The sequence below is a fragment of the Podarcis gaigeae genome (assembly GCF_964106915.1).
Source record: "Podarcis gaigeae genome assembly, chromosome: 2".
Classification (NCBI taxonomy): Eukaryota; Metazoa; Chordata; class Lepidosauria; order Squamata; family Lacertidae; genus Podarcis; species Podarcis gaigeae.
The window spans coordinates 16,552,773-16,580,429 of NC_139679.1; the positions used below are offsets into that span (position 1 = coordinate 16,552,773).

Here is a 27,657-nt window from a genome sequence, read left to right on the forward strand (position 1 = left end):
TACCCCTGCCCGTACGGGCCAGTCTTGACAGACTCTGGGGTTGTGCGCCCATCTCACTTAAGAGGCCAGGGGCCAGCGCTGTCCGGAGACACTTCCGGGTCACGTGGCCAGTGTGACAAAGCTGCATCTGGCGAGCCAGCGCAGCACACGGAACGCCGTTTACCTTCCCGCTGGTAAGCGGTCCCTATTTATCTACTTGCACCCGGGGGTGCTTTCGAACTGCTAGGTTGGCAGGCGCTGGGACCGAGCAGCGGGAGCGCACCCCGCCGCGGGGATTCGAACCACCGATCGGCAAGCCCTAGGCGCTGAGGCTTTTACCCACAGCGCCACCTGCGTCCCTTCCTCTGCGGCAATTAGCCGGTGATAAAGTTTATCTCCCGTACAGTTAAAAAGCCTCGCCTGTTACTTTCGGCAAATCAAGCTGCTATTCAAGCCACAGCGACAGTGAAAGTTGGCAGCCTCATTCCAGTGCTGGAGCACATATTTAATCAATTCAAGCTTGTGGAGAGGGACAAATCACAGTGCTCTTGTCCCTTGCAGCAAGGCTACCTCTCCACTGCCGCTGCCCTGTCCGCCAATCTTCACATGGGAATGGGATATTGCCTTATTGTGATTGAAAGAGACTTGCGGGAGTATCTTGCGCAGAAAAAATGCAGTTGTGGCTTGCTTTGATGGATTTATTATTTATTAAACATTTTACATCACCCTTCAACAACCACACTTAGGACAGTTTACAAATTAAAGCAGTGCAGTAAAACAATCATAAAATCTCTGCAATAAAAACCACAAAGGGGGAAAATGTATACAAAGGAAAAGGATTGTGCAAACAGTCCTTATTGTATACAGCTAGCAGTCTGGTGTAGCTCATTGAAGCTGCCAGATTTTCCCTTCTAGTATGGCTTCTCTGAATAATGAGCAGAAATTCTCCAGGAGAGGTTTTCCCCAGGTGTGATAGAAAAGATCACTCCGCAGATAAAAGGCAGAGGAGCCCTGACAGGGGAAAAAGTTGGCAGCCTTTTCATGTAGCCAAGTTGAAAGAACCTCATTCAGAACATCTGACTACTAAATCTTCACTCCAAACATCATCATCACCACCATGTGGGGTGCTTTCAAATGACCTGGTTGTTGTTGTTTAGTCGAGTCTGACTCTTTGTGACCCCGTGGACCAGAGCACGCCAGGCACTCCTGTCTTCCACTGCCTCCCGCAGTTTGGCCAAACTCATGCTGGTAGCTTCAATAACACTGTCCAACCATCTTGTCCTCAGCCATCCCCTTCTCCTTGTGCCCTCAATCTTTCCCAACATCAGGGTCTTTTCCAGGGAGTCTTCTCTTCTCATGAGGTGGCCAAAGTATTGGAGCCTCAGCTTCACGATCTGTCCTTCCAGTGAGCACTCAGGGCTGATTTCCTTCAGAATGGATAGGTTTGATCTTCTTGCAGTCCATGGGGCTCTCAAGAGTCTCCTCCAGCACCATAATTCAAAAGCATCAATTCTTTGGCGATCAGCCTTCTTTATGGTCCAGCTCTCACTTCCATACATCACTACTGGGAAAACCATAGCTTTAACTATACGGACCCTTGTTGGCAAGGTGATGTCTCTGCATTTTAAGATGCTGTCTAGGTTTGTCATTGCTTTTCTCCCAAGAAGCAGGCGTCTTTTAATTTCGTGACTGCTGTCACTATCTGCAGTGATCATGGAGCCCAAGAAAGTAAAATTTCTCACTGCCTCCTTTTCTCCCCCTTCTATTTGCCAGGAGGTGATGGGCCCAGTGGCCATGATCTTAGTTTTTTTGATGTTGAGCTTCAGACCATATTTTGCGCTCTCCTCTTTCACCCTCATTAAAAGGTTCTTTAATTCCTCCTCACTTTCTGCCAGCAAGGTTGTGTCATCTGCATATCTGAGGTTGTTGATATTTCTTCCGGCAATCTTAATTCCGGCTTGGGATTCATCCAGCCCAGCCTTTCGCATGACCTGGTTATTGAGCCCTTAGACAGGGCTGCCTTCAGATGTCTTCTGAAAGTCAGATAGTTATATCTTTAAGAGAAGCTTGATTTGCAGAAGTGGCCAAGACCTTTTGTGGCATCCAGCTGCATTTGATAATCTGCTAATCGCCAATTATTGCTGGAGGCTGCAATCAGGAAGTGAATGGTGGGCAGGTGGGCATGAGGCTGCCAACTTGCTGAAGCTGTTAGGTATGGGTCTGGCCAGTGCTTGCATGGGAACCCTGTGTGTGTTGGCCTTGAGTTCCACGATGGGAGAATGGTGGGATATAAAATGCAGATAAGTAAGTAATTGCATGCAACTCTATGTTAATGCCTAGATCCATAAAAGACTGCAGACTCACAAGCCGCTGGGTTGTTGCTGGTTTTGTATTTCCAGAGGGATCACATATCGTTCTTTTACTGCTATGCTCCTTGTAACTGGATGCCTTATCATCCTGGTCTATTTGGTAATCTAATTATCTAGCCTCGCTCATTTATCTTTCTGCTGAAAATCCACAGACCTGACCATAACGGCAGAAACAACATGACCTGTATCCTTTTCTTTCTGCCTGTCTTCCTTTCTAAAAAATAATAATATTATTTGTTCACCGTCCTCTCCCCTCCCAGAACAAAGTCTGCTTGGAATCATGCATAAAGTCAAAGTGAGATCCCAGTTGTGAGCATATGGGGCAAATAGTTCAAGGGTTACAGGAACCCTTCATGCCCATTGCTTATATCTCTGCAACCTACACCGTAAGCTTTTTCTCAGCTGGGCTTATTGCTGTGGTTACAGCCCTTTTGAGGGACTTGCTGAGTAAAAGCAAGCCATAGATGAATGTTGGCATCGTCTTTATAATCCACTCCACCTCAAGAAACTCAAGGTGATGTCCATGGTTTTCCCTTCTTCATTTTATCCTCACAGTACCCCAGTGAGGTATGTTAGGCTGAGAGACTGGCCCAAGGTCTCTGACTGAACTTCATGGCAGAGCCAGAATTTGAACCCAGGTCTCCCAGGCCCAACACTCTTAACCACTACACAACACTACCCACATGTTTCTTTTGGTTTTAAAATCAGACCACTCCCCCCCTTTGCTTAATGCATGATTTGAGGCAGATTTGGATGAAACATAGAGGTCTGACCTGTTTTTCTGAGCCAAAATGATCAAGATTGAAAAGCTTGCATCCAGCATTTTTGATGTGACTAGGAGGTATATAGAAGGTAATATAGAGGGGCACAGCCACTCTGCAGATTTAAATGGATGATGGTGATGAATTATTGTATTCCCCCACAATTGCTTTATTATCATCAATAACAGAACAACAGAACTAATTGGGTTGGGGGAAGCATCAAGTGAAATCAAGGTGCCAACTGATGGGAGCTGCCTTCCTCTCTAATCAGCTTTTTGTGACAACTTGAACAAGCACTTATTCGGGGCACTTCCAGACTGTCACTGTTTTCAGGTGGGTTTCAATCAAATACTGGCAAATTCAGGCTGCACAGTTATAGCAGATTTGGAGCTCTTGCACAACATACCAGTGTACAACCCCATCATATTTTTTTGTAGCTAGGGAAGTAACAGAAAAATGCACTGGAAAGTATGGGGTAACATTTGCTTAACAAAACCTTGTCTAACCTCCCTGCAAACAAATTGGAATAAATGCTCGGTAAATAGCTGACCCATAGCTTTGCAAACTTTGTGCAAACAAATCAGGATGAATGCTCAATAAACAGGTCGTCTGGAAGCGACCTCAATCAATGGGAGGGTTGTGCTGAAGTCATCCGTTATTTTAATAGTTTCTTCTTGGGCTGCCTCATTGATTTCTTCCTCCAGCTCACATTTGTCATCAGAGTTTTGATCAGGTGACAAACACCATATTACCTTTTTGGGCTTGGATATTTTCAGCCACAGTGGTTCTTCTTTGAACTCCCCCTGATCTCTGGCAGCCAGGGCAATCCCATCTCAATACGTCCTTTTGCCTGCAGATTTCATTTCCAGGTATAACTGTATCACACTGATTTTCACTCTTCCTCTGGGCATCAAATATGCCTGCAATACCTGTGCTCTCTTTAGTAAGAAGCACTTCCAATACCCCTATCTGGCATTCACATATAAACACCTTCTTATTAGCTTCTTGTACCAAATGTCCTCTTCTTGCCCAACTTCATCTGTGACTCTCTATAAAACAGCTGCCACCGCTTGCTTCAGTCCGCCACTTGCCAAGTTCCAGCACCTGAGCTGCACTGTGAGGGTCTGAAAGACTGACACCATCTGTCCCTAAGGGATGACTCTTCCTGAACTGGATGCTCCTCAGCTTTCCACCAGGACTCAGCTTAAAAGCTGCTCTGTGTGCTTTTGCATGTTACGTGCCAGCAAGTAGTTCAGAAGGAGCCCATCTGTTTTGTACAGGCTCAGGTTGTCCCGAAATACCCTCTAGTGTTTAGACAAGGTCTGGTCTGTGAATGCAACACAATGAGGTTGTACAGGGGACTGTGCTATATCAGACTGCAGATGGGGAGGGGGGGTGCCTTTAGGAATGCTCCCCGCTGTTAAAAACCTTCCAGAAACAGGAAACCACCAGCACATTAGCAGTAAATTTAGACATGGGACTTGGCCTCTGCCTCTGCCCATAAGGGATGGGGGACCTGTGGTTTCTACATTGTGCCTCTCATTGAACCACTGGTCATACTGGCCAGCCAGAGGCTGATGAAATCTGGGGTCCAAGAAGATCTAGAGCAGTCTAGCCAAACTTGGCCCTCCAGCTGTTTGGGGACTACAGTTCCCATCTTCCCTGACCACTGGTCCTGTTAGCTAGGGAAGATGGGAGTTGTAGTCCCAAAACAGCTGGAGGGCCAAGTTTGGCCAACACTGACCTAGAGGGTCGGAGGTCCCTCCCACCCCTTTAGATAGTTTGAATTAAGGCAAACAATGTCCATTACTAAGATTGTCAGATGCAAAAGTGGAAAGGGCTTTGATATCCCGCCTTTCACTCCCTTTAAGGAGTCTCAAAGCGGCTAACATTCTCCTTTCCCTTCCTCCCCCATAACAAACACTCTGTGAGGTGAGTGGGGCTGAGAGACTTCAGAGAAGTGTGACTGGCCCAAGGTCACCCAGCAGCTGCATGTGGAGGAGTGGGGAAGCGAACCCGGTTCCCCAGATTACGAGTCCACCGCTCTTAACCACTACACCACACTGGCTCTCCAGACAAACTTTCTCTCCATTGTAGGTGCTCGTTTATCTTTGCAGGTAATGTGGGGGGGAGGGCGGGGGTATTAAGTATGTGATTTCTTGCACCCCCCCCTCGATGTGGCACTGGCTACTTTTAACACCTCTGCATTCTGAACATCTAGACCAGGGGTCAGCAAGCTTTTTCAGCAGGGGGCCGGTCCTATATTTTTGTGGGGGGCCGGACTATATATATATATATTTTGGGGGGGAGGGAATGAACGAATTCCTATGCCCCACAAATAACCCACAGATGTATTTTAAGTAAAAGGGCACATTCTACTCATGTAAAAACACGCTGATTCCTGGACCGTTCGAGGGCTGGATTTAGAAAGCCATTGGGCAGGATCCGGCCCCCGGGCCTCAGTTTGCCTACCCATGATCCAGACCCAGCCTGTCAAGTGTGGATCCACCCAGTGCACATACAAGTGGCCCTTTTCTGGCCAGTCTCTTTCCCCCTCCTTGGAAGCTGGTCGGCTGCTGTCAGCATAACCTAGAAGGGAGTGGGGAGCATAGAAGGGAAAATATTGCAGTTAATGCAATGAGCTTCTGCATTGCCCTGACTCTTTAGGCTCGCACTGACGCTGCTGGGTCTGAGTCTGTCATTTGGATTATCAGGGATCAGCCGAACAAGCATACCTGACATCCTTCTCCCAGCCCCCACATGCCTCTGGAATTAAGTTAAATCTTCCCTTGCCAGACTAGTTTAGCATTTTGCTTAAGGTAGCCAAACGCCTAAGGCTGCCTTTGTGTGAGCCCACAGCTGAGTAGCTTAAAGCCAGGCCGTGCAGACTGCAAGCCCTCTCTGCCACTCAATCCCATGACTTCAACTGATTTTTTAAATTTTTTTTTTTACCTTATGTTTTCCAGATGGCCCTTGTTTCCAAGAGCTCACCACAATAAAGCAGTGAATCTCTGAAGAGCCATCCAGACAGCAGCTTCCTGTGCTGAGTGTAGGATATGGGCAGTTTCCTGTGCTGAGTGTGGGATGCGCCCAACAAAAGCAAGGTATTTTTCTTCACTTTCCTCCTCCCACCCTCACCCGGCCATCCTCACACAGTGCAATCTTTGTACATGCGGTACAACCCATAGTGGCCTGTGCTGACAATCTATGAATTGTGCGGACTGAAACCCCCTGGACCTGGAGTAAAGGGTTTTGCTGGTGTGCTAAATCACCCCTGCCTAAGACGATGGTTCTGAAAAGTCGAAAGCATTTTGGAAAAAAGATTGCTTCCTGTTGTTGGTATATGATGACCTCCTATATGCAGTACACTGTTTATTGCGTTGTTGCAAAAGCTGCTTGATAGAAAACATGCTTCTCTCAAATCACCTTCTGCTTTCTTGGAAAGACTATTGTTGGTCTCTGGTAGTAGCATTAAAAACCACAACACTGCTTATATTTTTTTCAGAGATTTTTTAATCTGTGATTCTTGCATTACAGGGAATTAGACTAGATGACTCTCAAGGTCCCTTCCATCTATGCAATTTCTTTCTTTCTTTCTTTCTTTCTTTCTTTCTTTCTTTCTTTCTTTCTTTCTTTCTTTCCTTCCTTCCTTCCTTCCTTCCTTCCTTCCTTCCTTCCTTCCTTCCTTTCTTTCTTTCTTTCTTTCTTTCTTTCTTTCTTTCTTTCTTTCTTTCTTTCTTTCTTTCCCCCATAACAGATTAACGCTGTAGGGTAGGGAACGTGCTGTTCTCTGGATGTTGTTGGACTCTTAACTTAGACCCAGCTAGCATAACCAAAGGGACGCGGGTGGCGCTGTGGGTTAAACCACAGAGCCTAGGACTTGCCGATTAGAAGGTCAGCGGTTCGAATCCCCGCGATGGGGTGAGCTCCCGTTGCTCGGTCCCTGCTGCTGCCAACCTAGCAGTTCGAAAGCACGTCAAAGTGCAAGTAGATAAAATAGGTACTGCTCCGGCAGGAAGGTAAACGGCGTTTCCATGCGCTGCTCTGGTTCACCAGAAGCGGCTTAGTCATGCTGGCCACATGACCCGGAAGCTGTACGTCGGCTCCCTCGGCCAATAAAGCGAGATGAGCACCGCAACCCCAGAGTCGGCAACGACTGGACCTAACGGTCAGGGGTCCCTTTACCTTTACCTTAGCATAACCAATGGTTAGGGATGATGGGAGTTGGAGTCCAGCAATGGCTAGAGCACCATTTCCCACGCCAGCTCTAGACCATCATCCATACAATGAGTAACATATATCTTTAGGCTGAAGACAGATGACCATTTGGCCAAGTGATATCTCAGCCCTGAGGGATGGGGATCCAACAGTTCAGAGAGTTTTTGATGCTAGAGGATGAACCAAAAGCACTTCTTAAAGCTAAGCAGCAGGTCTAGTGCCTGGATGGGAGGCCTGCTTGTGTACACTGCCTTCAGTTCAAAGGGAAAAAAGGCTGGGACATAAATGAAACAAAACGGACAGTATCTACATTCCACTCACACGTTTAGGAGAATTTTATCATACCACTGGCTGGGTACAGCTGTGTAGTAAAATGAAATTCTCCACAGCACATGGTCAGTATATTAGCTCCACATGTGGTTGTATGTCCTTCATGGTATGCTTTCACCTGGTAAATATTTGTTTTTATTCATTCTTAGCAACTTGTCTGTGGAGCTAGGATATTCATTAGTCCTGAATTTTCCTGCACTTTTGAAACCTGGTTAAGTCATCAGTGGCTAGCCCCCTCTCAGCTTTGAACAAAACCAGTCACCCTCTTGCATGGGGAAAAGAGGTGGTGATATAGATTGTGGTCCAGCACTGGATCACAGGCCAGTTTCTAGTGACCCTCACAGGATGGTCAGGTGAAAAGAGGATGAGGCTCCTTCATCTTAAACACTTGTCTAAAAGTCAGGATTTCAGCAGGTGCCCTTCACAGAGTTGCTGTGAGGGGAAAAGATGTGTGTATTTTATTGGAGGGGAGAAATTGTTTATGTTGCCTTGAGGTCTTCGGAGGAACAGTGGGACACAAAAATAGACTCAAACTTGGCAATAATAATAATAATAATAATAATAATAATAATAATAGACAGAATCTTTTTTTTAAAAAAAAGATTAAAGGCTAGATGGCTACTATCTGCAATGTGCCTATAGCATGCCCATGTCCACTTTGCTGTCATTTTGGTGGCAACTGTGAAGATGTGCCTGTTTGCTCAGCCTTTTAATGTTTTCACTGTGTGGCTCAGCTTTAGCCTTGCACTTTTAATCTGTCGTTCCTTTGCCTGCTGCTGGTGTTTTAAAGAATTGTGGCTACCAACCCTGATTGTTGTACACAACCTGTCGGAGGCAGTTTACTTCTGAATAACAGTTGCTGGAAACCACAGGTGAGAAGGGTGCTGTTGGCCAAAGTATAGTGATGTAAATAACTATGGACTGAGAGGAGAGAAAATAACTACAGATTCAGACCCTGATTTTGTGTGTGTGTGTGTCTGTGTTTCAGAGGCACAGCTTCAGCAGCCACTATTAAGCTAATGAGGGTGCTGCGTCGGGGGACTCTTAAGCTTGCGCTGCAAGTGCATGATGATGTAACAGGATTTGTGAGGATAGTCTAGAGATGACTTAATGGGTGCTGGGTAATTATTAGGTTCATTACTAGGAACGCTATTTCCATTTGCCACTTAATGGGGCAGGTGCATAATCTACCTCTTCTACGAACCCATCCTCCTGGTCAAAACCATTTATTTTCAAATGGTATGAAGGGAACGGCGTTATTTTCAGTAGCTTGCCCACCCCTACCCCCCACCCACAAAAAAGCCTTTGCAGCAGTTCAGCCTCCATAATTTCCAGTGGGCAAAGGCTCCCCATCTGAAATCTTGCCAGTCAATCATAGGAGCCAACTCCTAGGGGCTGAGGTCCCTTGCCCCACCCCCATAAAATATTTGAGGTGGTCAGGCCTCCCCTTAAAGTTGATGGGTATTGCCATTCAAATGATGTGTGCATGCCACGTCATGCGATCGATTATGCGGGGCAGGGCTTATCTGACACCCCCCCCATATTTTATTCAAGTTGGCACCCCTGAACTCAATATAGACCAGCCTTCGCCACCTGGGTACAAAGCTGGTACTAACCAGGTACAGTGGTACTTCGGATTAGGAACTTAATTCGTTCTGGAGGTCCGTTCTTAATCTGAAACTGTTCTTAACCTGAAGCACCACTTTAGCTAATGGGGCCTCCTGCTGCCGCCAGAGCACACGTTCACTTCCAAATCACTGCTTTCCCACACTTTTCCTTTCCTTGTACCAGAGATATTCTGAAAATATCTCTGGTACAAGATATTTCTTGTACCAGAGATATTCTGAAAAAGAGAGAGTTTGCGAAAATCAGGATTGACTGTGGAGAAAGTGAGGGAAGGCCATGATTTGGAGGAGAATGCCATATGAGCAATGGAGGTACAGTACAGTGGTACCTCGGGTTAAGTACTTAATTCGTTTTGGAGGTCCGTTCTTAACCTGAAACTGTTCTTAACCTGAAGCACCACTTTAGCTAATGGGGGTTCCTACTGCTGCTGCACCGCCGGAGCACGATTTCTGTTCTCATCCTGAAGCAAAGTTCTTAACCCAAGGTACTATTTCTGGGTTAGCGGAGTCTGTAACCTGAAGCGTATGTACCCTGAGGCAACACTGTACAGCAATTCCCATCGGGCTCATACAGCATTGGGCCGGTGTGTAGGGGAAGCTGTGCCGGCTGGGACTGATGGGAGTTGTAGCGCCAAGCACTTGGGGGGCACACCCAGTTTAGCAAAGGGTGGCATAGACCACAGAGCATTAAGTAGACATCTAGGACCGTGGGATGTTGCACACTGGGCAAGGTACAGCGCCGGCCCAAGACATTTTGGCACTTGAGGGGGGGGGAAGGCTCAAAACGACACCCCAATCCCCACCAGAGAAGAAGGGGGTGAGGGAAGATTTACATCAGAAAGGAACCTTGGCGGAGTTTGGTGGGTGGGAGAAAGATGATTTACAGCCTCTGAACATCTCGCTGCCTGAGGTCCTCTTATCAGGCCAGCCCTGATAAGTTACAGTATGCCGTGCACCCCTAGGAGACCCTCTCCCGGTATATTGGGAGAATGGGGGTGTCCTTTCCCCCTCCTCATTTTTTTGCTTAACGCTCGCTCGCCCCTTCCTCCTTTCGCGCACTCCCCCCTCCCCAATTCCAAAGGTCTCCGCGCAAATCGATTCTTGGCTCGCTCGCTCTCCCCCCCCCGCCTCTTTCCCCTCTTTTAACAGATTTACGGCTCGGCTGCTCCTATTGGCTGGCTAGGCTGACAGCTCTGATTTAGGGCCCCCGCTGATTGGCTGGCTCTTGACAGGGTTATTGATGGACGCCGCGCTATTGGCCGGTCCCTGCGTTTCGCAGGGAGGACGGGCGCGGGAGGGGGGAAAGTAATTTATGAGCCGGGCTTGGCGGAGGGAGCGGCGGGCTGCAGCTGCAGCGTGGAATGTCTCCCCAGGGGCTCAGGCGGTGGCTCCTCCCCGCCTCCGCTTTCTCTTTCTTTCACTTTCCCTCGCTGCTGCGCTTCGCCTTTCTCTTGCCCCGGTCGGGAGAAAGTGGTGTCATTCCGAAGCCCCCAAACCTGCCCACCGCCCCCAGCAGCAGTGGCGTAGCGTGGGGGGTGCAGGGGGGGCGGCGGCCGCACCGGGCGCAACATTTGGGGGTTAGGGTTAGGGGGCGCAAATCCACGGGTTAGGGGGCGCAAATAACTTGCCTTGCCCCGGGTGCTGACAACCCACACTACGCCACTGCCCAGCAGCGCTGCTTTAACAAAAGACAAGACCTGCCTGCTTCTTCGCTTTCCCTCCCTCCCACCCAGAAGGGTCGCTGGCCGCCGAACCGGTGGATTCCGTCACAGTGGATTCCATTTCAGCGCGATGTCAAAATCCGCTGCGTGTTGGGAATTGTAGCTCCGCGAGGGGTAAACTATAGTTCCCAGGATTCTGGGCGGAGGCAGTGAGTGAGGTTTCCTTTTTAAAAAATGTCTGGTGTGTGAACAGACGAAGAAGGCACCCGCCTTCTGTGGGTTCTTCTCTCCCTTTCACACGTTCGAAGATTTGATCCGTGACATTTTGACATTGCTAGCCGGGTGCTAGGCAGCCACCCAGGGCGCAAGCCTCAGGGTGGTGCGTTATTGACCTTTGAGGGGCACAGTTTTATACTGATTAGGTTTTTGTTGTGTTTTATACATTTCTGATAATATTTTCATTTTATATTTTGAAGAATTTTAGCATTTCTACAAACACTTGCTTTTTTTTGAAAATTGAAGTTAGCCAATTTTTTTGGGGGGGGGGATCAAGTACAGTGGTACCTCGGGTTAAGTACTTAATTTGTTCTGGAGGTCCATTCTTAATCTGAAACTGTTCTTAACCTGAAGCACCACTTTAGCTAATGGGGCCTCCCTCTGCCGCTGCACGATTTCTGTTCTCTTCCTGAAGCAAAGTTCTTAACCTGAGGTACTATTTCTGGGTTAGCGGAGTCTGTAACCTGAAGTGTATGTAACCCGAGCTACCACTGTAGTTAGTTCTGCCAAGGCACTAACTAGCCTGGCACTGGTTCTGGTACAGTGGTACAGCAATAACCCAAGCCATGCTGTTCAGTGAAGGAGGCATCCCTGTGTACCTGTGAATTGCACAATGAGATACATATGGTTATTGATTCTGGGAGTAGTTTTCAGAGCATCTCCTTGTGCTCCTGCTTGAACGGGAAACTGGAAATGTTGCAAGCAGCTAGGTCCCTTCATTACCCATCCATATAAAGAACACCATCTATGAGGTGATTCCTCCCCCCTCCATGGGACAGGTCAGGAATGGTCCAGGATTAAGGCAAACATTAGATCTGAGCTTTTCTTATGCAATCCATGCAGTGGCATACCTTGGGGTCTCACATTTTAGCGCTGCCCTGTGTGACACCAAAATCTGGTGCCTCTCATGCCTTTTGTTTTCCATCCTGCATCATAGCTGTGGCGCCCTATTGGCTCAGCGCCCAGTGCCTGTGATCTGTGGCACAGGTCTTAGACTGGAATCCTATTCCCTTTGAACCCCGTGGGAGTTACTTCTGAGTACACAGTTGCTTCTGTGTAGACCTTATAGGATTGTTTAACTACAGAATATTCCCCATTTAGATTAGTGGATGTTCCATCTGAGTAAACATGGTTCAAATTGCACTATTAATGTGAGAAAGGTCCCTTCCAGACGGCCTGTTTTCATTCTGATTTGCTTGCACAAAGCTTTTGCAGAGGTTAGATAAAGTCCAGTCCTTATTGAACATTTGTTCTTATTTGTTTCTTCAGAGTTATACAACAATCAGCATTCATCCTGATTTGCTTGAGGGGTGTTATTCGGCTTCCTGTTAATCATGTGCTCATTCCATACTTTAAAATGCATTTCCCTGTCACTTTCCTAACCACAAGAAGTCCATTTCTTTTTTTAAAGTGGATATATTTTCTACTGCAAGAGAATAGTTCAATCCGCTTCAATTAGGCAAACCTAAAGACCATCTGGTGGGTCCTGGACAGCTCATTGGGAATTCATTTATATATGTTCTCCGATGTATTCAATTTGGATTATAAGTATGGATAAGCCAAAAAACCCTGAATCTGTTTCCATATTTAAATTAGCTTTAGAGTTTAATACTCATCTTGCTCAGATAATCACCAGGCAGGGAAAGGTGGTATAATATCTGACACTGTATAAGACATATCCGCTATGTACTCACCACCCATCTCTGAAATGGGAATGAAACATCTGCATTGGCTACAGTGCATGTTCCATTTTGCAACGACTCCTTTCCACTACTGTTCTGCATCAGCAAACCTCATGGGATGTGATTCAGACCAGTAGTGCCATGCTGATTTGGAAGCACATCCCTCTGTGAGTTCAATATGGCTTACTCCCACCCAGGTAAATATGAATAGTGCTGCAGTCTACTCAGAAGGAAGTCCCATTGATTTCATTGGACTTAGGTTGTGTTCACAATTCCCACACGTTATCCGAAACCAGCTTCACACCCAGTGGAGTCCTTAAGCCGTTTCTAATTTGTGTCTAGTTGAGGCGTGAACACCTGTTAGGGCAAAGGAATGGGAGCCCAGCTGACGTGATCAGCTAGCTAGCAGAGAAAGCTGTGCGGCCTCCCTCCCCGCAGCCTCCCAACTTCACTGTGCAGTAATGTTGTTAACACACCCTTACTTCCATCTGGGTGGGCTTCAGATTGCAGATTTAAACGACAACCCTCAACACCCAAGTGGAGAACTTCTCTATGCCTGAGAACTGCATCTGTTTATGAGCAGCCTTCTAGGGTGTGGCCAGTAGCAAAAGAGGGTGGTGTTCCAGTGCTGCATTAACCAGCAAACAGACTAGGCACATGATTAGGGCACCAGCAAAGCAGGAGCACCAAAAAGGATGAGATTTCCTTTTTAAAAATGGCATTTGATTACCATCTTTTTTGCTCTATAAGACACACTTGCCCCCTCCTAAAAAGGGGAAATGTGTGTGCGTCTCATGGAGCGAATGCAGGCTCCATGGCTTCGCGTTGCTTTCGCTGAAGCCAGGAGAGCAAGAGGGATGCGTGCGCACCGATCCCTCTTGCTCTCCTGGCTTCGCTTCGCTGGAGAGCTTTCCCTCTCTGCGCAGCGCCCCTTCAGCGAAGCGGGAGGAGAAACAGAAGGGGCTCCGTCTACAGGCCCTGGTGGAGCAACAGACTTGACTCTTACCTTTGTACGGTAGGCTAGAGGTGTAGCGTGGGTTGCCTGAGCCCGGGACAGAGCAAGTGTTGCATTTCCCTGGTAGACTGGGCAAGAGTCATTCCCTTTGCCGGCAAGTGTCTAATCAAGGGTGCCTCTCCTTGCAAACTTGCCCCAACCTGGGAGCAGAGATAAGGAAGAGAAATGCAAAGCCAGGAACACTGCTGTTGTTGCCTTTCCCCCTTCTCCTTGCAGCGAGATGCTCTGGGTAATGTCTTCCTCCCTCCTTGGTGGGCACTGCCACTGCCCTCCCCCTCCCTTCCTTTTGGCCAGTCCAGGGTGGGGCAGGCATAGATGTCCCTTTGCCAGCCATGAGGAGGAGGAGGTGCCGCCACTGCTGCAGCCCTGAAGGTCTACCCAGGTGTGGATTGCCTCCCCGCAGCTCTGGCCTCAATGAGGGTACCTGTCATGGGGGCACCTAGCTGTACCCTCTGAGAAATTTGCACCCGAGGTCACGGTCCTCCTGCTCACCCACACTATGCCACTACAGTAGACTACATTCCAGCCAGTCGTTAAGTCAGAGATTTCTAAACACACACAGGAACACATTCTAGCTGGGCAAAGCAACTCAAGGAGAGCTGGGAGCCAGCTAGGGCATGGGCAGAGTCCTGAGGGCCAGAAACGGATGCCCAGAAGGCCACAGACAGTCCCAGGGCCTGAGGTTTCCTGCCTCTGCTTTTCATAGCTATTGGTAGAGTTGCAAGCTTCAGTCAACGTAATTGGTAGGTTAAGCAACTAGAGCTTTAGTTGACTAATTGCTGGGGGCTGACATTAATCATGAGGGCAGATTTCTAATCATGATGATGCTGAGAGTTAAGGGCACGGCTGCTTATTCTGAGAGGCCATTTTAGCGCGCTAGTGTATGTATTACTTTAACAGAGAATGACAGCTAAAATTATAAATGATGGTTCCGTCTCTGATAATGAGTAGCAACTTCTGTGCATTAAATCTTACCCTTCCTTCAGTATTCTCGAAAAAGCACCAGGAGGGAGGTTTCGGTAATATGCAAGTTTATTTAATCAGGTACAAGGCAGATGATTAATCAACAAAAAATTACTTACCAATCAACTCCCAACCCTAGTTATTTTAGGCAATTACTGCTAACTGATCGTTCTTGGATTTTGTAATTTATTAAACATGCTCAGTGTTTATAAAGCACATTTCAAGTGTTGCAAACGCTTCCCATACGTTACCTGACCGACACTTAACAATAGCTATGTATGGTAGGCCAGTTGTAATATCCCTATATTGCAGGTGTGGGGTGGAGGCTAGAATAGGGGCTACCTGTAGGGTAGCTTTGTGTTTTTACCACAAGGCAAGTAGCAGCTTTGGGGGATGTGTGGGTTTGGATTTTCACTGGGGGGAGGGACTGACACAAGGGATAAAGGATTACCCCTCTCCCAACTGCTATTGAGCTGTTGCCCTAAACAGCCTTTGCCCTGTATACCTGAAGGAGCGTTTCCACCCCCATCATTCAGACCAAACACAGAGTTCCAGGCCTTCTGGTGGTTCCCTCACTGTGAAAAGTAAAACTACAGGAAACCAGGTAGAGGGTCTTTTTGGTAGTGACACCCACTGTGGGAAAGTTGTGGGTAATAGGAGAGGATATATTGATTAATGTAATCCTTCCTAACTCGCGCTAGCAAGTTTCTTTACACAGCAGAGTGCATTTACATAGCAGAAAGCTGGTTGCAGACTGGTGTGAGTCTCTTAAGATAATAAGCAATTGAATCTGGCTTCTCCAGATTGAGGTGTTCCTGGTAAGACCTCTTGAATCCCTCCTAAAAGAATAAAGACACAACAGTCTTATTGATAAGTAACAAAAGTAGTTTTACTCACAATCAGGCAGAGCAGTGTGATCCCTGAAGGCAGGCTTTAGGCTTAAAGTTACAAATATGTACAAAACAGGTTTACCCCATATGGGAGATAACCTAGGGACTGCTGACTGACAGCCAGTAGTGCAGTCCAGGTGAAGCAGAAAGCAGGCAGGACGAAAAAGAAGGGAGATGGCTATGTGACTTGGCCTTTTACCAGGTCTGGAAAGGTCACGCCCGCCTACTAGTCACATGCAAAAGAAGGATGCTCCAGTCAGGTGTAACAGGAAGTTCAACATCCCCTTCATGACCACTCTAGCAAAACAGGTGATGCTATACTTGACTGCTCCAGTGGTTTACATCCCACACCCACCCTGTGGAACACCCTCCCATCAGATGTCAAGGAGATGAGTAATTATACAGTGCTACCTCGGGTTAAGTACTTAATTCGTTCTGGAGGTCTGTTCTTACCCTGAAACTGTTCTTAACCTGAAGCATCCTGCTGCCGCCGCGCTGCTGGAGCACGATTTCTGTTCTTATCCTGAAGCAAAGTTCTTAACCCGAGGTACTATTTCTGGGTTAGCGGAGTCTGTAACCTGAAGCGTCTGTAACCCGAGGTACCACTGTATAACATTTAGGAGACATCTGCAGGCAAGCCTTTTAACGTGTAATGATTTATTGTGTTTTTATATACCGGTATGTTGTAAGCCACCCACTGTGGCTGGGGCAACCCAGTCAGATCGGTGAGGTGCAAATAAGAATATTATTATTAAATTATTATTATTATTATTATTATTATTATTATTATTAGCACTTTTTACACCAGCTCTCTGCCTCAACAGATAGTAGTTGCCATTTCAGATTATGGAATCACGCCAAGGAGTATACAATTGCAAACTGCTAATGTATAAAAGTGCACTGGGTGGGGGCGGGGGGAGGAACCCCTGTTTGTTTCAAAGGTTGCACGTGTAAGCACCCTTCGTGTTCAGTTGCACCCCTGGGAAAAGAAAGGATTGCTCCAAAGTTGCCTGGCTGAGATGGGGTTTCGAACAGCGTTTACATGGCTTGCAGCTCTCATATCCTTCGCTGCTCCCCTATGCCAGCAATTTCAAAATTCATTCAATATTTAGATGAAGCTGGACTCCAGAAATCTGGGGCTTTATTTGTTCATTTTTAGTATCCTGTATATACAGGCACAATTTTATTGGCTTTTAAAAAAGGCCCATGGTAACGTTTCCAAACCATTTGGGGTTTTTTCCTGTTTTTCTTTCTCTCCTCCCATGCTTGTGATGCCAGATTGAATCTTGATGCCTGAATCTCAGCTCTGTCTCGAGTAAAGATATCTGGAATGGGTCTTTCACTGGGTGTGGGTGAGTGAATAAAAAACAATTTTCTAGGTAGATAGAATCTATCTATCTTGTAGCTTGTTTGCATCCAAGGGGAAGTGTAAGAAACTTCTGCAGTTACGATGATGTGGCCGGATCAATTTCATCTGGGCAAGGCCAAGAAGTCCAGCCAGCCTCCAACTTCAGTGCTTATTGAATCCAGTATGGTTTTCTTGCCATCACCTGGACATTATTTTGTTTTGTGTACCGTGCAGAAACTGTGATTGCCACGTTGTGAACACATTTTCTCCCCCTTCCCTCTCTAGTACTAAGTGAATTTCCACCCCGCCCCCTGCATAGCATGCCCAGATGCCACACATCTGTTTGTAAGGCTTCTGAGTCACTAGCTGTTCTCCCCAAATGTACAAAATAACTCACGGCTTAGCCCCGGAGTGCCCTTTTAAGAAGGGCAGGATCCAGCTCCTCAGAGGCACTCCCTGTATGTGAATGGATTGGCAATACTTTTTTGATTGGGGGTGGCGGCATTGTGAGTCCTATGATTCTAAAGGCAAAGGGCCCCTGATTGTTAGGTCCAGTTGTGACCGACTCTGGGGTTGCGGCGCTCATCTTGCTTTACTGGCTAAGGGAGCCGGCATACAGCTTCCGGGTCATGTGACCAGCATGACTAAGCCTCTTCTGGCGAACCAGAGCAGAGCACGGAAACGCCGTTTACCTCATCATCATAATCTTCATTTTTAATTTGTATACCGTCTTTCTATCTTACAATACCCAAGGCGGTTTACAAGCTGAAGAAACAAAAAATGTGCATCTTATAACAATCTAATGCAATACAGTGGTGCATCGCAAGATGAAATTGATCCGTTCCGCGAGTCTCTTTGTCTTGCGGTTTTTTCGTCTTGGGAAGCACGGCTATTAGCGGCTTAGCGGCTTAGTGGCTATTAACGGCTTAGTGGCTTTAAGAAAAAGGAAACAAACTTTCAAGAACTCGCAAGACGAAACGTCTTGCGAAGCAAGCCCATAGGGAAATTCGTCTTGTGGAACGACTGAAAAAACGGAAAACTATTTCGTCTTGCGAGGCATTCGTCTTGCAAGGTACCACTGTACAAAAATGTGATAATAAAACATAACTTTAAAATAGGCAACCTCCATCAAAAAAGTAACATTCAACAATCATTAGAATAGTATAAAATAATAATATCAACATATAAAAGTTAAACAGAAATCCACAATAATATCTAAACTATAATCAATAAACAACGGCAAGCCCCAGTACATAAAACAATACAATACACATTGAGAAACAGAGGGCAGAGCAAGGCAGGTGGAAAGAGGCCTTGTCTGATGGAGTCTCTCCCCTCACAGTTCTTCCTCCTTCCCGCTGGAGCAGTACCTATTTATCTACTTGGACTTTGACGGGCTTTCGAACTGCTAGGTTGGCAGGAGCTGGAATCAAACAACGGGAGCTTACCCTGTTGCGGGGATTTGAACCGCCGACCTTCTGATTGGCAAGCCCTAGGCTTAGTGGTTTAGACCACAGCGCCACCCGCGTCCCTCTGATTCTAGCTGGCTGTGATTCCTGAGCTGCAGGGGGCTGGGATAGATGACCCTTGGGGTCCTTTCCAGCTCCATGATTCTATGAATGCAAACTTTGCTTGCCATTTCTAAAGAAAAGTATCTTATGAAATGGTTAAAAAATTGTCCTGTAGCACCTTAGAGGCCAAATAAGTTTGTTCTGGGTATAAGCTTTCGTGTGCATGCACACTTCTTCAGATACACTGAAACAGAAGAAGCATGCATGCACATGAAAGCTTATACCCAGAACAAACTTAGTTGGTCTCTAAGGTGCTACTGAGCATTTAAATTTTTTTATTTATTTATTTATTCTTGGTCTGCGTCAGTCAGGCCAACACGGCTACTTACCTGAATCTAAATTCTGAAACGGTGGGACTCTTACCAGACTGCATACACTGCATATATCTAAAGCTTTTCTCACAGAGTTCTGGGAACTGTAGCTGAAGGATTCTGGGAATTGTAGCTCTGTTTCCAAGATTGTTGGGCAGGGGGGAAGTCATGTGCTTTAAATGTATGGCGTGTGTGCGTTGCTGGCCTGACACTTTTAGCCACACATACCACCTGATCTTTGCCATACAGTAGATTGGCAATACTTTGGTGTTTGTGTGGAGGGTCCCATTGTCAGGGATAGTTCACCCCTGGGTGTGGTTTGGACTAAATGCTGGTTCTCCATTCTGCATGGGTCGGGGCCCCACCAGAGGCACTGAGCTGCCCCCAACATTGGGGGCGGGGACGGACAGTCATGCGTGCATGATGTGACTTAATTGCCCTGGTTGATGACATTTGCTAGAGAGCTAGAGGCAAAGAAGTCTGGAGAGATAAAATCGGATATAGAAATATGGAAATATCGTGAGAGGCAGGACTGAGAATTCAGAGTTGCTTTGAAGTTCAGGCCGTGGGAAGCCGTAAAACCAGAACTAAATTCGGAAGACAATTGGATTTTAAAATTTTTATTGGATTATGATTTGAATGTTAATTGGATGTTTTTATTGGAAAATTATTAAACACTCTAACAAAAAAAAAAGATGAAATTTGCTAGGAGTGAGACCATGGGACTGTGCTCATTCTCCTTGACCTCGTGTTGACTTTCAATACCCCTGGACATGATATCTTTTGGGAATGGCTCAGGAGGTTGGGGGCACTGTACATTAGTGGTTTTGCTCCTCCTTCCAGGATAGGGTAGTTATGCAGTAGAGCATGACTTGGTGCCGTAGGAGTTATCCTGTAGCATCCCATGCTGTTGTCCCCCATGCTGTTTAACATCTATCTGAAAACAGCTGGGAATTGTCATCAGGAGAGTGGAGTGCAGTATCACCAATATGCAGACGATTCCCTGCTCTTGCATCTCTGTTCCATTTGAATTGGGGAGCAGTGAGTTGAGGGGCTAGATCGGTGCTTGGAGGTTGTGATGTGTTGGATGTGGTCCAATAAATCGAAGCTGAATCTTAAAAAGACTGTTGTCTTATGTGTTCTGAGCTCTTGAGATGGTCAGGTGGCCTACACATTCCTAGAAGGAGCAGGTCTGGATCCAGGGTACTAGGAGAATTGTCACTGCAGGTTCTGGTGGCTAGAAGTATTTTTCCAGCTATGGCTGGCTAGCCATAGCCCTTTGGGGCTGAGATGACTTGACCACTGTACTCTATACTTCAGTAACTTTCAGGCTGGATTACAGCAATGTGCTTTACATGGGGCTGCCCTTGAAGACTATCTGGAAACGTCAACTGGTCCAAAATACCGCAGCAAAATTAGTGGCTGGGCTTCCATTCAGAACTTGAAGCAACCCCTGTTTTTAAACAGCCCAGTTGGTTAGATTGTGGTGCTGATAACACACCAAGGTTGCAGGTTTGATCCCTGTATGGGATGGCTGCATATTCCTGCATTGCAGGGGGGGGGGAGGATTGGACTTAGATGATCCTCAGGACCCTTTCCAACTTCTAACTTCTTACGGGGTCCTTGCTGTGGGATCACATTCACCCAGTGCTGTACCAGCTGCACTGGCTCCCGATGGAATATAGGATCAGGTTTAAGGTGCTGGTTTTAACCTTTAAAGCCCTATACGGCCTAGGACCCTCGTACCTACGGGACCGCCTCTCCTGGTATGTCCCACGGAGGACCTTACGGTCTTCAAACAAAAACATCTTGGAGGTCCCGGGCCACAGGGAGGTTAGGTTGGCCTCAACCAGAGCCAGGGCTGTTTCGGCTGCGGCTCCGATCTGGTGGAACGCTCTGTCACAAGAGACTAGGGCCCTGCGGGACTTGACATCTTTCCGCAGGGCCTGCAAGACAGAGCTGTTCCACCAGGCCTTTGGCCAAGGCACAGCCTGACCCCCTCCTTTGATAATCCTCACAGAACTCTAGCCCAATGGTTGCCATTAATTTGATTTGAACTGATTTTATAATGAATTGATTTTAGAATGCTGTATTATTTTACTGTTGTTAGACGCTCTGAGCCTGGCTTCGGCTGGGGAGAGCGGGATATAAATAAAAAATGATGATGATGATGATGATGATGATGATGGTTCTGTGATTTCTGGGCCCAATTCAAGGTGCTCCCATGAAAGCCTTAAATGTCCTGGGAGCCAAATACATAGAACACTGCCTCCTTGTCCACAGGCCCTCTCAGGTGTTAAGAAGACCTGAAGATAGGACCCTCTTTCTAGTTCTGTCGTCCTTAGCTGTGGGGTTCAGATTGTTTCCATCTTCCAGGAAGGAAACGGAGAGCAAATCCATTTGTGGTATGCAATGAATGAGTGTGCAGACTACAAGCTCTTCCCTCTGCAGTACACTTGTTTCTGCTTCCTCCGCCAACCGTATGCGAGAGCTGAACCTGGGTTTAGATGTAGGGAGACGAGTCCTGATCTAGTGGGGAGGCTGGTTCCTTGCAGCTGGGCGGAGTGGGTGATTTACGGACAGGATGGCAAGGCTGTTATGATGACGGATTCACCATGTCATTGCCCTCTGGGCTGCGCTGAGCGCCAGCCACTTAGTGAAACACTTCCATTAACATCCATCCCCATCAGGGTGACTCTTTAATCTTCTTACATCAGCACCTCCCTACCAGGGGCTGCTCTTAAAGAGACAGGGACCTTGAGGACCTCTGCACTATGCGGAACTGAATTGTCCTGAGCCCAGTTTCCCAATCCCCACTCAAGACAGGCTGAGACAAGCATGGAACGCACTAGATTTTAGAAGGGCATTTAGTTGTCCCAGCAATTGATACACACAGATACAATATGGACAAGATAAGTAAGGGAGATACCAAAGGATGGGGAATGGGGCCGCCCCACCCAGGAAACATCTCAGAGACGGTCAGAGGCTGAGTTGTTTGTGATTGATCGTGTGGAGCATAGGCACAATCCTGCTCCAGCTAAGCACATTAATAAAAACCCATTAATTTCACTGTAAGAATCTTAAGCACTTATTGCAGAACCCAAGGTGCTCACACATACCGTATTTTTTGCTCTATAAGACTCACTTTTCACTGCGCAGCGATCCCTCTTGCTGTTCTGGCTTCTGAGATTCAGAATATTTTTTTTCTTGTTTTCCTTCTCCAAAAACTAGGTGCGTCTTGTGGTCTGGTGCGTCTTATAGAGTGAAAAATACGGTAGTTTATTGGTGCAATGCCTGTTTCTTTCCAACAAGCACTGTCACAATTTGCAGACCTCTTTGACATCAGTCAGCTGAAACACGTGTTAAGAAGGGGATCAAAAATGCTGCACTAGTCAGGGCCTCGGAGATAACAAGGTTTTGTTTGCTTAATATATATGCAATGTTTGCTCAGCTGCCTTAGAAACTCAAAAATGTATCTTCCCCAAATTGCACTTTTCCCGACATTACTATATATTGTTGACGGGACCATTTCTCCTTGCCTCTCCCTGCTCCTTTTGCCCAGTCAGTGCACCACAGAGTAATATGTCTGCAAAAGTATCTTCATCACCTACTAGTTTGTTCCCTGTCAAACAATGGTTAGATCTATGCCAAAGTGCAGTTGACATTTTATTAGTAAGAATACACACACATCCATCTATCTTTCTATAAATCAAACTAAGGGACGGATTCAGCTAAGTTGTTCTGCTAGCCAAAGCCAGTGTAAGGAGTCACGCTAGTGCAAAGGGACTCCCCCCCCCCAATCCTGTGCAACCCCTGCTCCCTCCCGATATCTGCTTGTGGGGCTCAGGACCCCCAGAACGGGGGGAAACGGGTGATGGTTCTGTCCACACTGGCTAAGTGCCCTAGAAAACAATGGGACATTTAATTTTTCTGTGTGAGATCACAGTGGCCATTTTGGATGCTGTGATCTTTGTGCTCCCCCCACCCCCTTGAAAAAAGTGCTTTTTTCAGGACGAGAGTGAGGCACGGGTCATGTGACTTGCCCGGGAACACATCCCAGAAGAGGCAAGCCCCAGTTTTGAGTCACCAAAAGTTGGAACGGTATGTTCTGTCTGGCAAGCAGAAATTCTTGTCCTGACAGAAAGATTGCTTTAGTGCAACTTTGAATTCCATCCTAACCCCACTTACCTGGGAATAAGCCTCATAGAATTCGACTTACGTCTGAGTAGAGATAGGGGAACTTCTGAACAGTCAATATTTTTGGAAGGGATTCAATTCAGTCACACCATGGCAAATTCAAGTTGGAGTGTTAGAGCTGATTGGAAGGTATTGCACAAAATACTGGATTTTTGTGTGTGTGTGAATCGGAAAGTGATAAGTATGGGATGATGCTCACCTTTCCTTCAAGGACTTGAAAGTGGCGTGGGATGTTCATGATTATGCCTCTTAAATGAGTTTCTTAGAATTCATCCAGGACCCTACTGTGCAGTGCAGCACAGCAAGGACAAGAACAAACCAAGGGGTGGCATTCAGCTAAACAACTGTGTTAGTGCAATGGGACTTCAATCTCCCATCCCCTGTGCATGCCCCACACTGTTCCCTAATCTCCTCCAGAGGGTGAGAGGAATCCCCAGAACAGTTGTTGTTTTTTTGGTGGGGGCAAGAGGACACAGGGAACCATTTGCTTTAGAACTCAGTTGAATTGCAACCCAAGCTGTTGTTTAGGTAAGGTAAGGTAAGGTAACCCCTGACCATTAGGTCCAGTCGTGGCTGACTCTGGGGTTACAGCGCTCATCTCGCTTTATAGGACGAGGGAGCTGGTGTACAGCTTCCGGGTCATGTGGCCAGCATGACTAAGCAGCTTCTGGCTAACCAGAGCAGCACACAGAAACACCTTTTACCTTCCCGCTGGAGCGGTACCTATTTATCTACTTGCACTTTGACGTGCTTTCGAACTGCTAGGTTGGCAGGAGCAGGGACCGAGTAACGGGAGCTCACCCCATTGCGGGGATTCGAACCGCCGACCTTCTGATCGGCATGCCCTAGGCTCTGTGGTTTAACCCACAGCGCCACCTGCGTCCTCCAAGCTGTTGTTTACCTTACACCAAATTATACCATTGGTCCATCCAGCTCACTATCACTATCACTGGCTGGCAGCAACTCTCCAGAATTTCAGGAAAGGATTCTTTTGCAGCCCTACCTAGAAATGTCAGGGATTGAACCTGGCACTTTCTGCATGCAAGGCACTCACTCTACCACTAAGCTGTGGACCTTCCTCACAGCCCTTCCCCTTCTTATGCACATGTGATGCTTAAAACAAACAATGCATGCATGGAACAGAAAGACAGAAGCAGGGGTCCTCAAATTTTTTAAACAGGGGGCCGGTTCACTGTCCCTCAAACACTGTCGGGGGCCGGACTATAGTTTTTTAAAAATGCGTATTTATGCGGAAGTCGCTCCCCTATTTTTTTTACTCAAGAGTAGACCCGTTGACGTGAGTGGCCATGCCTAACCCGGGTCCATTGAGGCCACATTGTTCTTTCTTTTATCAGATCAAAATGACCAGACAACAGCGAAGGTTGCTAGATTTATGGAGGGTGCAATGAGATTAAGGGCCACTGTCTGAACGATAATCTTGGTCATTTGATTGCCCTTTTTACCCATTGCTGTCTTTTTTTATTTGTATATATTTTATTTGTATATATTGCTTGTTTTATGTTGCTATGGCCGTTGGCTAATGCAAATAAAGTACCGTATTTTTTGCTCTATAAGACTCACTTTTTCCCTCCTAAAAAGTAAGGGGAAATGTGTGTGCATCTTATGGAGCGAATGCAGGCTGCACAGCTATCCCAGAAGTCAGAACAGCAAGAGGGATCACTGCTTTCGCTGCGCAGCGATCCCTCTTGCTGTTCTGGCTTCTGGGATTTGGATTTTTTTTTTTCTTGTTTCCCTCCTCCAAAAACTAGGTGCGTCTTATGGTCTGGTGCGTCTTATAGAGCGAAAAATACAGTATATATCTATCTATCTAACCCGGGTCCATTCATTCCAGTGGGCCTGCTCTCTGCGTAAAAGTTAAGTTGAGATCACATCCCACCAGAGCGCAACAACTCCTGGGTAAGTGCGCACCATGCAATGGTCACAACAATATTGTAGCAAGGTCTCTGTGTGCGTGCGTAATCACTGGCTGTGTGCAAGCGCCACACAAATCTTCTTGCAACAACCATCTCCTCCGCTTTGCATGCTCTGCTTCGCCCAGGGGAGACGGAGAACAGCCCCCCAAATTTATAATTCAGCAGAATATTTGGATTATTTGATATGTATACAGTGGTACCTCGGGTTAAGTACTTAATTTGTTCCAGAGGTCCGTTCTTAACCTGAAACTGTTCTTAACCTGAAGCACCACTTTAGCTAATGGGGCCTCCTGCTGCTGCCGTGCCGCCGGAGCCTGATTTCTGTTCTTATCCTGAAGCAAAGTTCTTAACCTGAAGCACTATTTCTGGGTTAGCGGAGTCTGTAACCTGAAGCGTATGTAATCCGAGGTACCACTGTATGTATAATTTGGAATATTTAATGTGATTGGATTGGATTGTTAAAATGGAAAACTTAATAAAAATGATTTTTTTAAAAAGAGAGAGAGCAGCCCCCCACCTGAGGCCCAAGCTTGGTTACCTGCAATGGCGGCAGTACCTTTTTCTTCCTCATATCCCGCCCGCCTGGAAAGGGGCCATGGTTGGCGCAGTGGCGTCGGGGAGGAGGAGGCCGAGGGGAAGCCAGGGGCCCTTGACAAGTGCACACCGTCACCGGGGAAAGCCCCGTTCAGGTGCTGGGGACGGCAGCACAGCCTCCGCTCTGCTCCATGCCGTCGCCTCCCCTGCGTGCAAATCCAAACGTCGCAGCTTCGGATTGGCTGCAGGAGCTTTCTGCAGCCAGTCCAAAGCTGCGCCAGCATCACCGCCCGCCCAGAAGCCATGCCAGCGTCGCGGAAGTCAGTCCCCGTGAGGCGTCTGCAATGCATGAGGACTGACTGAGTGGCAGGGTCCGCGGGCCGGATTTGAGAGCCTGGGGGGCCGTATCCGGCCCCCGGACTGTAGTTTGCTGACCCCTGGGTAGAAGGCTAACACTAAGCTATCCTAGTGTTGCAAGATGCATACATGCCCAAGTCAGGTTACAAAGCTGAGGTCACAATGTACATTCAGAACCCATTATGATCTCTGTTAGGAATGTTGAATTTGTCCATCTTCTCTTTAGTTTTGGCATGTGAATTGGTCTGACCCCACATGCTTGCCTTTTTCAGTGTTTGAGATGAAAATGGAGAAATCCACTCCCTCCTCCTTTAGGCAATCTAGGAGAATTCTTAATCACCCTCCTAGTTAGAAACGTGAGTTTGTCCAGCTCTGAACTCGAGGTGCCGGGAGGTATGGAGCTGTGTTTGTGCTCCATTATAAAGGACTTTGGCACCTATTGCATTCTCCCCATAAAGGTAAATTACACACTGCAATCATGTCATCCCTTTGACAAGTTGAAAGGATTGCAGTCCTGAGGTCCAATCGCAGCCTGGCTTCTCTAAACCCTCAAATCATCTTTCCAACACCTCCCTACATGTACTCCAGTTTCCCCCGACATCCATTTCAAAGAAAGCATGGGTGCCAGGGTGTTCACGCAGTGGCCAACAATGTTTCACCAATGCTATAATATTTCCCTGTGTTTTTCTCATCACCTTCCTGTAAATCCATCCAAGATTCACATATTAAGCACCACAAATTCAGTGGGATCTCTTTAAGTGCTTAAAACCTAGAGCCTGCCATTCTCAGATTGCTTTCTGTTTCCAAACAAATGAGGGGACTTTCCAGTTAAGGGAGAACCTAAACTTTCTTTCTAAATGCTATTTTATATCCACTAGCCCCAAACTGGTGGGTAAAGGTGAAGGTAAAGGGACCCCTGACCATTAGGTCCAGTTATGGACGACTCTGGGGTTGCGGCGCTCATCTCACTTTATTGGCCGAGGGAGCCGGCGTACAGCTTCCGGGTCATGTGGCCAGCATGAGTAAGCCGCTTCTGGCGAACCAGAGCAGCACACGGAAACGGCGTTTACCTTCCCGCCGGAGCGGTACCTATTTATCTACTTGCACTTTGACGTGCTTTCGAACTGCTAGGTGGGCAGGAGCAGGGACCGAGCAACGGGAGCTCACCCCGTCGCAGAGATTCAAACCACCGACCTTCTGATCGGCAAGTCCTAGGCTCTGCATGTCAGTGACACCTCTTGGACTCTGCAGAAAAGCCTTGGACAGAGGAGGAGCACCCATTCCACAATAAACATAATCTGGCAACATCCAAAGTTTGAGAGAAAGCTTCCAACTACAGTATTTGCATTTGGAATCTGGTTGACCCAGCCTCATTTGTGGGGCTTTACATAGGAGCTGGGCCAGTACAAATGCTGGTAACCCTAACTGGGCAGCGGCACGATAGGTGTGTGGGGTGGGGGTGTTGTAAACAAAAATCTGCCCTTTTCCCTTATGGGGTATCCGAGAGCCCATATAGAGTCCTTACATAGGCTCCCTATTGGTAGGAGAAAATAACAGAGGCCAACCAGAGAATATTGAGAAGCAAAGCAGCTAGTAAGCCTGATCTTTATTGATCTGTTGCAACAGGGTGCCCCCT

At 47.1% G+C, this 27,657-nt stretch overlaps 1 protein-coding gene across 1 annotated transcript in view; it reads right to left on the reverse strand.

Annotated features, from left to right (window-relative positions):
• Positions 1-5,021: 5,021 nt before the first annotated feature.
• GPR84 (G protein-coupled receptor 84) overlaps positions 5,022-27,657 on the reverse strand; it is a 129,728-nt gene continuing 107,092 nt past the window's right edge. Inside the window, exon 3 of the transcript XR_014561704.1 lies at positions 5,022-5,189. The gene's annotated coding sequence lies outside the window, so the exon portion shown is untranslated. The remainder of the gene's footprint in view (positions 5,190-27,657) is intronic.